The 13,998-nt window shown below is 38.6% G+C and overlaps 1 pseudogene across 1 annotated transcript; it reads right to left on the reverse strand.

Annotated features, from left to right (window-relative positions):
* Positions 1–976: 976 nt before the first annotated feature.
* LOC143566625 (lysM domain receptor-like kinase 3) lies at positions 977–4,982 on the reverse strand (annotated as a pseudogene). The gene is made up of 4 exons (XR_013141265.1): positions 4,965–4,982; positions 3,989–4,348; positions 2,189–2,784; positions 977–1,434 (listed from the first exon to the last, which is right to left on the reverse strand). The product of XR_013141265.1 is annotated as a lysM domain receptor-like kinase 3 (transcript).
* Between the last annotated feature and the right edge of the window lie 9,016 nt (positions 4,983–13,998).

The following is a 13,998-nucleotide window of genomic DNA, read 5'->3' on the forward strand; positions in this document are numbered from 1 at the left end:
ATTATATATACACAAGTAGAGTAATTATGTAATTACATCAGAGTAACTATTACTTCATGATGTAATTACATAATTTACTCTATTTGTATATATAATTACTATACTTGATTCTCACATTTAGCACGTTTATTTTATTTGTGTTTAATCGAAACCGTAATTAGGTTAGAAAATAAAAATATCCATATAATCCACCAAAGAGTCAAAAGTCAAAGTCGTGTCAAGTACAGATAACCACTGTAGTATTAGATCACAAACTTAACTTTCATCGTTACAATCATAGAAAATAGTATCAAACGTCGTAGTCACTTTTTGGCCACAATCAATCGCCTAACTTGAGTTTTTTCAAAATGATTACATGTCCATTTTGTTGTATTAAACTATAATTTAAACATCAAATATAAAAAAACATACTCATCCATATAGGCAAAGAAACCCGAACCCAAAAGGATAAACCCACACATTCAAAACAAGTATTCCAAGTGCCGAAGCTTGAACAAAAATGCGGGGAGACTCAAATTTTTGGCCGAAAACGGGTAAATTTACACTATGTGTACATATTTTCGGGCGAAAAACGGGTTAATTTACAGTAATGCATGAAAAAACAGGGGTATCTGTGGCCCTCAATACGATTTGCCCATGAGTATTCAGGTATATGAGTGCCTTTAAAAAATGTGCCAGAATTGGACAAGTAATATATTAGGTAACATCCGGCTCGATTATCCGAAGTATACATGTCCCTAATACATGTCCTTTATAATCGGATGAAAGAGTAATCTACTAGCTTACTTTATAATTTCATATTTGTAGTTTTTTAATAGCGGTAAAATAATATCAAAATTCAAATAGTAACTAACATACCTTATAATCCTACCGGGTAATTTAATAAACCAACGGATATAACCGTATAACAGATGTCTAACTAACTGACAGATACTACATTTGATACGAAAAATGATTTACAATTGAAAGATTGTGTCAATTGTCAATACTCGTCTCATTACACTTACTTCACACGTTAAAACTCTCAATGGAGATTAGATTTAATCAAACGTAGTAAAATAAACACCTTAATCAATCAAGTCTAAATAAATAATAACCTATGTAAACGTGACCATGACGTCACCTAGGTGCAAAAGATGAAGTAAAGTCATTAGGTACCCGAAACGTACCCGCCCATTTATTAGAGTCCAAGTAAAGCTTGGATATCTTAACCGACACCCGGCTCATATTGGGTCTCTTATTCGGATCCTCTTCAACACAATCCAATGCTATTCGGGTCAACTTCTCGGCTACCACCACCGGAAACGAGTCCTTTAACGCCTATCCACCCACCGTCGCAGCCTCCCTTCGGTTTCTGACTCCTCTCCGCCCACTGCGTACCTAGCGGTCTCCACGACTAATGTTTTCACATGAGTCCCCGTCTCCTTGTCGTACCTAGGGGTGAGCAAACATTAACCATTAAGCGAAGTTTGTCGATAACTAGACTACTATTGAATCGAATTAACTGATAACCAAGATTACCCGACGGTTATGGTTAAGGTTATTTGATTAACTAATTGTTATGGTTATGGTTTAATGGATAAAGAATTAAAAGGCTTCCCATAGAACATTAACGAACCGAAAAAAACTATGATATGCTTATGTCGAGATGAATATATGTATATATGTGGTTTGAGCATAGACATGACTCGCAACTTCTAACACAAACATGTTAACACAAAACGAATATTAACGGGTTTAGGCTTGAGATTAACAAGTTTCGTCTTAAACAGATCGACTAGTTGATAATTGTGTCCTAAGTCCTAACAAAAATTTATTAACCAATTATTAACTAGTTTAAATTCAAAAAAAATACAATATATATTTTATTAAAGTACATTATTTATTCGTGAAGACTTTAATAGGTTTTGTTTCAAATAAGACATGGATTGTTTATCATGTCCTTAAAAAAGTTTCAAAACATGTCGTGTCGTGTTAACATGTATTAATCAGGCTCGTTTTCGTGTTCGAAAAAAATAAACAAATGATTACTTATCAACTTATGCCCATGTCTAGCACCACATGTAGTCGTGTCTTACTATGCCAGCGATTCTTTTTTAGTAAATAATTAAACCAAACCAAAACCAAAGTTCGGTTATATTTTATGATTAAAGATAAAAACCAAACCAAACCGAACCACAATTTGTACCTGTACTTCACAGGCTCTTCACCAGACAACAACTCCAAAACCACAACCCCAAACGCGTACACATCCGACTTCTGCGTCGCAAAACCCTTAAACTCCTGCGCCATGTACCCGTTCACCCCTTCAAACTGCACGGTCCGACTTCCGGACCTCGTCAATTTCTTCATCTCTTCCGCTTCAACTTCCACAATCTCACCGTCTCCAACTCGCTCCACAGCTTTCCGTTCCACAACCGTCTCGCCACACAACTCGGCCGCACCAAAATGACAAATCTTCGCAAAAAATGACGGTTCGGTAACAATGACACTACTCGACTTCACATACTTATGCACCAAGTTAACCTTTAACCCCGCATTGTTATGTATATAATCCAAACCCGAAGCTAAATCCGTCGCGATCTGCATTCGTGACATCCATGTGGACAACACCGTGAAATCCGGATTTCGTTTGTTACGTAAACAGTCTGATAAGTTTCCACCCGAGACGAAATCGTACGCTAGGTAAATATAATCGCCGGAAATCGACGCGCCAACGAGCTTAATAACTGTTACGTGATGACTTCTGTATATAACTGATAAGTTGTCACGTAACTCAGATTCCTGAATATAGCAAGTTATAACAAGACTAACGTTAAACAATTGTAACCAAAATACAAGAAACTGAATAAACTGGACATCAAAGTTTATATTATATATATATTTTTAAAATGTTTATACATTTAATATAAATGTTTAAACTCAATTAATCAATTGTTTAAGTCTATAAATTTAATAGTTTACAACTAATAAGAAAACGTATTTTTAGTTAAGGCGCAAAATTTTAATTTGTAATTCTTGGAGACTGTGACAACCTATGACTTATCAAACTCAGATTAGGGGTGTGTGTGGTGTGGTTTGGGTATAAAACCGAACCGAAAACCAAAGTTTTGGTCTTTTATTTTGTTCGGTTTCGGATTTTTCGGTATTTTGGTTCTCAGTTTTGGGTCCAAATATGGCAATTAAACCCGAAACCTGACATAAATGGGACAGGTAATACCGACCCATTAATGTTTGGGATAGATTTGGGATTAGTTTTGAAATTTTTTGTGGGTTTGGAACGGGTTTGAGATTTGTAATATCCTCGATTACCCAACGGGTTACCCGATAATATTGACCCATTTACCCGATTATATACCTGTCATACCCTACATAATTTAAGACATTTCAGTTTTATGGTAATCATTGTTTGCAAATGATTAGTTTCATATTGTCAAAATCCGATAGAAACCCAACATATTTTCGGCCGGACATACCCGATGAGTATTTTGTCAAACCCCGCTAGGAAACCCGGAACCCAGCGGGTAATTACCAATTTGGGACGGGTTTAATAATCGATATAGATTTGGGAATACCTAAACCCAATCTATTACCATCCCTATGTCCAATTCAATTTTTCGATTTTGCTAATTAAACTAGTAATTTTCAGACAAAAGAAATTTGACCCATGATACATTGAAATTGAGAAATTGAGCATCATATTCTTTTATTAAAATCTTATAATTAATATTTAATAAAATATATCAGCACGGAATTTTAAGAAATTGAGCATCATATTCTTTTAAAAACTTTTGATTAATAAAATATCATATAGTTTGTCACGGAATTTAATAAATGACTTGTTGAATTACTTTTTATCATAAAAAAAATAATTCAACAAACACTTTTTTTTCAGTTTGGTTTTGTTTTTTCGTGTCGTCACAAAACACAAAACCGAACCAAAACCGATATTTCGGTTCTGATTCAGTTTGGTATTTTATTTACTAACCTGAATCGGCAGCCGAAACTTCCGTTGAAACACCACCACATCTTTCCCACGCAAACTACACCGCCACGACGGCACCGACGCCGCCGCCGAAGACCTTTTCGCTAAAAAAATATTAGTCGCTTGACGAATTTCGTTAATATCATATATATGTGTGTTTTCCGGCAACGAGTTACGGAGACTGGATAACGATGTTTTCAATGAGACCGAAGCATCAGCTGTCGCAGTTGAGCTATTGAGGCGGTAGCTAGAGCCCGTAGTAGTACCACCGTCGTCATAATAAGTGTATGTTGTTGTATTGCTAGTGGTTGTTGTTATTTTGTTGTTGTTGTTAGTGGATGATGATGGTTGATCTAGTTGAGGCTACACGGTGATCTACACTACACGGGTTGATCTATTAACGAATTTCGTTAATATCATATTAAATTGTGGAGGGTGAAATTTAATATGTTTTGTTATTTTTATAATGGAGTGTGAATATAATATGTAACCGAGGGAGGACTGGATAAAGACAGGAGTCTCATGTGGGAAAGACTATTGATTATTCAAACTATGTGAGTTGTGACACCCGTGTAAGTGTATGTTGTGTGTGTGGGGTCTCATTAGTTTTCTAATCATATATTTATATTTCAAAAGTACCCCTTATTAGTCTTTGTGAATGTGGATGGGCTAGCCTAAAACGATATTTAAAAACGAGGTTTTGTTATAAAGTAGTTATCTTATTTTTACTCTAAATAGATTAAGATATTATTTTTTGTAAATGTATAAGTAATCCAGTTTCTCACACATTTCTAGACATGATTTAGTTTAAATAACACTCAAATTGCACATCTTAATTCAAATTACAAATGTGTAATTATCGTTTTGTTTTGGAAATTTGAGGCCTTTGAAGGTGGGGGTCTGAAACCCTAGCTTCATTTCGTTATCCCTAAAGATGACATTGAATGGGCTGAGGGGTGTCAACCGACAACCAACCCACCTTGGCCCCGTCCTTCATTAAAACCACTACACCACCATAGAGAGGAGCGCCATCACCGTCTCCAGCAAGGCTTTAACGAGAGTGAAAGGGAAGAATAGGCAACACCATTGGGGTGGGGTGGGGTTGATGGGACAATAACGTGACCTAATCACCAATGGTGAACAGATAATGCGAAAATAATTTATGTCTAACAAAACTTTCCCAACTGAATGTACGTTCGATTATGCAAACATTTTGGGAACTATTTTAAATGCAAAAGGGATACAATAATTATAGCTTGGAAAAACTATCAGAACGAGGGTAAAAATCATCAAACTATTATAACCGCTTTAAATTCATGATCACCGATAAAGACATATAATAATCACCATATACTTAGAACAAAAAACTTCAAGTATATAAAATCAAATACACTTAAGAAAACGAGTAAGATGTATCCACCAAATGTAAGTTATATATCTATGAATATCTTTTACCTTCTGAAGAAACACTAACCGGACCCCGGGCAGATTACGGGTAACCTGGGGGTTAGATAGATGTTTCCCACGAGGGTTTAGACCCGGAGAAGATGGTTCTTCTGATAACCTGCAAAACAGACACCGTGAGCTTGTCACTGAGAAGGGGGGGTTCCTCCTTGTGACCACCCTCCGGCGTGAGAATCAGACTAGATTGCTCTTTAAATATAAATGTATATTAAGAGATTGCTAGAGCAGATATCAGGTATAATATGATAAGATATGTTAAGATGAGATGATCATACCATTTGTGGTATTTATAGCCGAAGGTAGTTTCCAAGGATGTGTGGCCTGCTGAATAGTATTCCTGTTCAACCAACAGTGGCCTACGCACGTGCCATGCTGGTAATTGGTGAGTAGGCAGCGGCTGATAGTGACCGGGCCTGCTGTGTACTAATCCTTTTTCACCAACTACAGGCTAGGCACGTGGTATGTCAGGAGTTGGTGAGTAGGTAGCGGCTAATAGTGACATACAGTACAGGAGCATGCTGCTCGCCATACTGTTGTCAATGAGCTGTCGTATCTTTGGACAGATCTTTTGCCCATACCTCGTCAGGTACAGTAAAAGATCCTCAGTATCGTACGGACTGGCTCATTTGGGCGGGAGTATTCCCCCTCCCGCCTTTGTGCGGGAATGTTCCCGGCTTGCTCATTCCTTCTTCAGGTGACTGCTGAATTATTATGAGAGTTAAGCCTTGTGCGTGTAGCCATGCTGCGCGGGTGGCCTTCCCTGATGGCCGGTATCCGTAACTGCGGGAACAGGCGGAGTACCTGGAAACCATTGGGAGGCGTTTCCTGCGGGGACAGCTTGCGTACCGCACGTGAGGACGTCACGTCTCTGAGCGTGGTGGGTCCTGCTGATCCAGTTGGTTTCTACGCAGACGTTCCTTTAGTTTAGTCTTGCGGGTTCAACCGCGCAGACGTCCGTTTAAGGAGTCTTGCGGGTTGAACTGCGCAGACGTCCCTTTTCAAGGTGAGTCTGTGGGTCCAACTGGGCTCTGCTGGGACCTACCTCTTCACCTTCATAAAACATCAAAAGAAAGGAGCACAAAGAACATCCTTTTTTTTCTTTTTTTATTTTTGGTTTCTTGTGTGTTGTCGGTTGAATTCTATCATCCACAAAGAACACCCTTTTCCTTTTTTGTTTCTTGAAAAAGAAGTCCAAAAGAAAACGATCACCACTTCATTATTTGTGGTCATGTTGGGCAAAAACACATCAAATCAAAACACTTCTTTCACATTTTAATAACAGTAACGTATGATATACTCCGTAATTATATAGGGCCGGGCTTTCTCATGGAAAAAAAAACCTGTGGAGATAGGGTACTAAAAAGACCCAATACCCTTAAGTACCACCCGCGGGTCACAAGGAATGCTTTTATAAGCCACCCGCGGGACATATGGATCACCCGCATATCACGATAAAGGAGGAACGTCCTCATAACACGCCCGGAAGCATCCTGACATCCTCAAAAGTCATCCGCAAGACAGGACATTTGTCCGCCTAAACAACCGGAAGACAGTGCCAGCGGGACAGCTGTCACCAATCAAGTACTCTCTAGAAGAAGGTTCACGATTCTTACTTGGGGAATACGTGACATACTAACCAATTAACAAATGACACCTGGCTTGGTTGTTATAACCGTGCACATGGCCAGGGTGCGATCCGTCCTATCATTTGGCGACACGTGTCCAGGTTGTTATACTCATACACCTGAGACGTATAGCTCAACCTATCACAAGAGGACACGCGTCCAGACGATTATCAAAGATCTTCTAGAAGAGGACAGCTGCCCCAATCATCTTCCTACACCCTTCGGCTATAAATACCTTGTCAAACGGTATGAGTTATTCATTCATTCACCTATATCCTGACTACACTTAGTCTTTATACTTCAGTACTTTCTTCATTGCGAACGTTACTGATTCTCACGCCGGAGGGTGGTTACAGGAAGACCCCCCCTCTTGTCCTTCCTGTAACGAGACTCACGGTGTCTGTTTTGCAGGTTCCGGTCACTGGACTTTGGGAAGTTATACTCATATCTTGGTCGTAATTATTGTATCTTACCCTGTGGACTCACTAGATCCAGGACCCATACCCGGGGATTGGATCTGTGTTTCTTCATTGATGTCATCCGTGTTTTGTGTTAGAACAGCAATAGTTTTCGTTGGTTTTTTGGTTCGTTTGATATGAGTAAACTTCCTGAAGGGCCGACGGGAAACCCCGCACCTGATTCACGTATGACTAACACAGAAGCACCTCTGGGTCTTAGTGTTTTTGCACGTACGACTCCAAGCGGCCGTACTCTTGAACGTGTCACATCTCCGGGGTCACGAATCATTGACATAACACCTGGGGTTTTACCCTAGGAAATGTTACAACACCAACCAGTCCCACTCCCACAGACATGGGACGTGGCTCGGTACCGGAAGGTTCAAATTTGGGTAATCTCAGACGGATTACAGAAGAGACTCACTGAAACCAGTCAGTACAAGATCTGGAAGATGATTCAGGCAACTCTGACATGGCAAGGTCTCATCAGCGTAATTCCAAATCTAGAAAGTTAACTCCCGAGGAGTGGCTTCAAGTACAACAACAAAGTTTGGTGGCTGAATATGAGCGCAGAAAACGTGATGAACGATTTCATGCTTGCACTTTGAATTATGAGGAATCTACCAGGAGATCTCCTTTTCCTCAACCAACAGTTAGAGGAAGTCAGATCTGTTACAGCCAACAGACGGAACCAGAGTTTGGAGAATTGCCGAGGTTACGCCCTCGTCCTCGCATACATATGCGGATGCCATCTTACTTAGAAGAATTTGACAGTTACGACTCAACTTACCAACCGGGAGAATACAGTATGTATATCGGTGATAGTAGGATGAGCTCACGAGCAAGAAGCAGTCATCCGCAGGACATAGTCCGCCACACTGAGTACCATAGTAACGCCGAACGGGACTTCACTAAACCGTATCGCCCGACGGCCTTAGCCGAAAAATCAAAATTCATAGCAGCAATTGCCACAGCACCCTTCCCCGTCAATGCTAAAATACCTACATTAGTAGGCAAGTACAATGGTATGACTGATCCAAGTGATCATCTCCAGAACTTCGTGGCAGTAGGTGGTGTCAATGGTTGGACACTCCCTTATTGGTGTCATATGTCCGCATTGACATTGACAGGGGCAGCGAGAGAATGGTTTGAAAAGTTGCCTGATGGTCAAATCTCTAGCTGGGATGACCTTGTAAAAAAGTTCTCTCAACAGTTCAGCCAGCAGAAGAAACATACACGAGACCAGTCAGAAATTTTGGATGTTGTCCGCCGCGATAACGAATCCATTGAAGATTTTATCACCGGGTTCAACGATGAAAGTTTGAACATTGGTGGGATAAGTAAAGACATGCTTCGTGGTGCCTTCCGCAAAAATGTCAAGTGTGATGATCTAGTCCGCACCCTCACTGGCAGAGATGGAATGCCAAAAGAGTGGGACGATCTTATGACAGCGGCAAAGGTGTATGCTAACACTGAAAAAACTTTGAGGAATGGTAACCCGAAGCAAAAATTTAAAGACGAGTTTCAAACTCCGAGACTTAATAGACAGGCGAAAGGCCCTATCTGGTCTAGACTTCAGCCAAGTGTGGACGCGTCAAAACCATTTGATACCAGATCCCTCATAGGAAACATGAACAAAGTGGGACCATCAAACCGAGGTCCCAACAATTGGACTCCTCTTTCAAAGACTCCCGCTGAAATTCTCACTACAGAGAATGTAAAGTTTAGAAAGCCACAACCACTGACAAGAAGGTCATTCTTGGATGCTAAGAAGCATTGCTCGTATCATGATGACATTGGTCATAATACGAATGAGTGTAGAACATTGAAAAATGAAATTGAGGCGGCTGTGAAATCTGGAAAACTCAGACACTTGGTAAAAAATGGGAAGCCTGACAATGGTAAAACACCCGCTCGAGTGTCACACCCCCATCTAAGGCCTAAGAGTATGACCCATAAGTTGGTATCGTAATTGTAAATAAATCAGAGTTACTTTAAATTGCGGAAAACTTATAAAACTTTAAGGATCGAAAGTGTAATTTACATATATATTCAAAAGACGGGATTATAACACCCGCTTAAGTTACAAAATATTTATGTGTTTAATATTTACAAACCATCATGTTTATATATTAAGTTACAAAAGAAATCCGAGCCATCGGATATATCAATAGCACTTCGATACTCCAAGTGCTAAACTTGTTCACCTGCAAAATGTAAGAAAATACGTCAGCAACGAATGCTGGTGAACACGCTGACGCAAAACAACTTCTTTTACTTAATTAACCATCGAGACTACGCCTGCCTCGGCCCAACGTGGCTTAGGAATAATCAAGTCAAATAACACATTATAAACTAGAGCCTACCTCACGAACACCGCGCGTTCGACTTAGTTAAGTACCCGTAAATATACACAACGGTCGTACTCCCTGCATAAGAGCGTCCTACGACCAAGGGTGGTGCGATCATGCGCATACGTCGCATAGTACCACCTATGTAAGGATCCAGACATATGTATACCACAGCCTGAGGGCTAGGTTCATACCCATAGTTATAACGGTTTTAGGAACACATAGTTCCTTGTAAACAATTTCATATAACAAGTTTGACTCATTTGAAAACAAGTTTAAAAGTTTGGGGGCGTATTCACCTTATCTCATTAGGATCGGCTTCACTCACCGTCCAAGGGTCTTTCCCTTTTCTTTATCTCGAACCTATAGTTACGAGTATAAATATTTGTTAGTCGGATACACGATCCGGCTTAAGACCTTTAGTCTTATATCTCAATTCTCGATTGAACCTTTAGTTTATATTCAAAACCCGACGTTTATTCTTCTCCAAGAAACGTAATCTTTTCTTTTATTATTTACGAATACTCATTATTCAATAAATATTAATAAATTCATAACAAAGAATATATATACATATATACTTACACACATATATATGTTTATCTAACATATCATTTCTTTATTCTTTTCTTTGTTATGTTTGCATTTTTTTCTTTTATCGAGGCATCGAGTATAACCTCGACTTAAGGCCAAAGCCTTGAATATAATATTAATTTATATTAAATTCGATATTACGCCAAACCTTAGTGGCGTACCGAAATCCTAGGGACTTGAGTAGCACTTCGACGCCGCTTTACTTCTCGATCGTCAAACGATTACACCAAACTATAGTGCTCGTCGACACGCTTATCGAGATTCATTGCCATTTCAACAACACCTTCTTGGTATGTGGGTGGAGGGTGGCACAACTTCTAAAGGAAACGTTGGAACACAATTGAAGGTCGGGGCACGTTTAACGAGATATTGTGGCCCGTTTATCGAGGAAACAAGGCACGAACTACGAGGTATTCTAGTGAGAGAGTAGAGAGAGGTAGGAGCTGTGTTTGGGATGCCTGGAGTGAGATCCCATGACCGCTATTTATAGACATTATTTTGGACCCTATCGCGATACGCGATGGGTCACTGGACAGACCTATCGCGTATCGCGATATAGGTCTGTCGAGTCACACATATAGGCCTGCCACGTGACAGTCGCCGCTCCACGTGGCAACACGTGGCAGCAGTGTTGCCACGTGGCTGCACCTAGTTCCACCGTGTGCCACGTGGCACACGTGTCACAACTTGTCAGAAGCCCCATCGCGATACGCGATGGGGTTCTCCTCTGACTCATCGCGTAGCGCGATGGGTCAGGAAAATAGAATTTTCAATTTAGACCCTCAAGTTTGGATTTTTGGCAATTTTAGTCCCTAGACTTTGGAAAGTTATACTTTAAACTCGAAATTTTCATGTTGTTACATCCTCCCCACTTTGAAACAAATCTCGTCCTCGAGATTGTTTTACTCAAACAAGTGTGCCGTTTTTTACAAATCTCTACTTAAATTTGGCTCGAATTGAACATGCTATATATACTAACTAGAGTTTCCGTTAACAACCTTTTTTAACGGCAAATTTCTTTTTTAATTCTTGTCGTTTGTGGGACTTGAACTCAAGACCTCTCGTTTGGCTGACCCAAAGTGTTTAAAGGTTTTGCTTTTGCCAATTAACCACGAACCCCATTGGTAGTTGTCATTAACGACTAACTGATAGTGATTTTTATAACAAAACTTTTATTCAATCAACTATAGCTATATGTTGTGACCGATACATAGTTATTACTATATAGAAATAAACATGAATTGGTTATCAATATTAATATCAAAACATTTTTCTCACAAAAAAACAAGTTATTAAATATATATGAATTATGGTCAACATTAAATTATAATCCAAAGAAAAAAAATGTGAGTTTTTCAACCGTCTATAAAGTGATGAGAGAGTGACATGTTGTATTTAATGTCTTTTAACCAAGCAAATTGATGTCAACCAGACAACCAGTTAATGGGTTAATGGTAGGGATCACTTTAACAACCAAGTTGTATTCGAGTTAAAATCAACTGGTACTTTGAGTCAATAATACTAACTGAGCCGGCTTGAGATAACGTGTTTAGTCCGACCTAAAAGCCAGCTAGCGTGTACTCAACTCGAATAAAACTTACGACACTTTAGGTTAGCTTGTTTCTATGATAATAATGTTAATAACTTTTTAAATCAATAAAGTCTCAGCGTACCAAGCTACCAATATAAAATCAAAAAAATAAGAAACCGAAGATGGGTGTCAAGTCGAGTTAATATCAACTAAGACTTGAGTCAACAACAATATGAACTAAGCTAGCTCGAAGTAACGTGTCCAACCCAAACCAGAATCTAGCATGTATTCAACTTGAATAAGCTTACGACTCCTAAAATTTGCTAGTTTCCTTTAACTTTAAGTAACTTTTTATGTTTTTTTTTATTAAAGACTAAAAAAACATGTTAACAACTTCAAGTCATCAAATTATAAAAGTCTCAAATACACGGTATTCTACTCATATATATACAACAAATGAAGATATGAAATCAACGATGGGTATGAGAAATTACTCGAGCTTGCAAGCGAGCAACCTTATATGGAATTATTTGAGTGAATCAGCGAGCAAGTTACATTCAACCTGTAATCAATTTTAAAATTTATACAAACTAGTAAGCCAAAGTTAACTTTAATCGAATGTTAAAAGTGCCAATATATATGTGTATGTGTACGCGCTACAAATAATATGGGAATCACAAGTTATTTGTAAAATCTTACTTGGTACTTTAATCCCATATTTACAATTTAATTAACTTTTACATGTAGCCAACCAAATGACCAACATGTCACATGTGCATGCATTCAACTAGATGGATCAATTCAACATGTGTAGTTAAGGTTGTACGGAATAAAGTGGGAAATGGTGGGAAAATAAGACTTGGTGTTGCGTATCATTAATTCTGAGTTGAATATATAAAGGTTGGTATGTTGATTATTTTTAGGTATATGCAACTTGACAAGGTATTAGAGGTTTATATATTATTTAAAAATATAATATCATTCGTTTTATAAATATCCGAAAACACAAAAAGGATATTATCACACAATCTATTAACAATAAACACTATTAGCAATATGAGTTTTTGTATTAAAAAAACGTATTTCTGGCGACCAACAACAAAAAACTTTAAAATTCTAACAGTTACAGACCGTTGGGAAAATATACAATAATATGTGGGATTGTTATCAACCACTTAAGTAGTTGAGACCGACAGCTAGAAGTTTACCAAAAAACCGGTCTGGGATCGGTTTTAGGCTAACCAAACCGAACTGGTTTGGGTTTAAAACCGGTTTCACCAAAATTGGTTTCCAAACCGACCCAAATCGTCAGTTTGAGGACCGGTTCACCTTCAAATCTACCAAACCGGTTTGAGAAAAACCGGTAAAACTGGTTTATAAACCGGACCGAACCAGTGTGACCAGACCGGCCTATCTTGCTTCGAAACCGAACCGGTTTGAGTCAAACCGGTTTTGAGTTTTGACCAGCCATGACCAAACCGGTTCGGTTTGGGTTTTTGAAACCGGTTTTGTACACCTCTACTGGCAGCCATCAAAAGATGCTAATTGAGATTAATAAAAACCAATACGCTTAAATAAAATGACAACCATGTTTATATGGGCCATCCATGCTAAAAGCCTAAAGCCCAGTTTGTTTCAGCCAATTTGCTGGTTTGGGCCGGACCTTTCTTTTTCTACTTTCATGGGTTCACACTTTAACCTAACAAAATAAAAACATGAGCAAGTGAATAAAGGTTCAATTTATGCTCTACAGAACAGTATTATTATTAGTTCTCGAATTTTATATCTTTGAACTGCTACTTATATAGTAGCAATGTACTATCCTATTTATAGTTATTAGATTAAAGTTATAATAAATACACAATTGATAAACAACTGATTTCTGCTTAAATATTACCTCGTAAATGAATAGAGAATATTATCGGTTTTCACTTTAACTAATCGAGTAACATTATAAGACCATCAACAATGACATCTTTGGAGATCCATT

Source organism: Bidens hawaiensis, unplaced genomic scaffold (genome assembly GCF_021521415.1).
Source record: "Bidens hawaiensis isolate Kalapana, Puna unplaced genomic scaffold, B.hawaiensis_p1.1 tig00022926_1, whole genome shotgun sequence".
Taxonomy (NCBI): Eukaryota; Viridiplantae; Streptophyta; class Magnoliopsida; order Asterales; family Asteraceae; genus Bidens; species Bidens hawaiensis.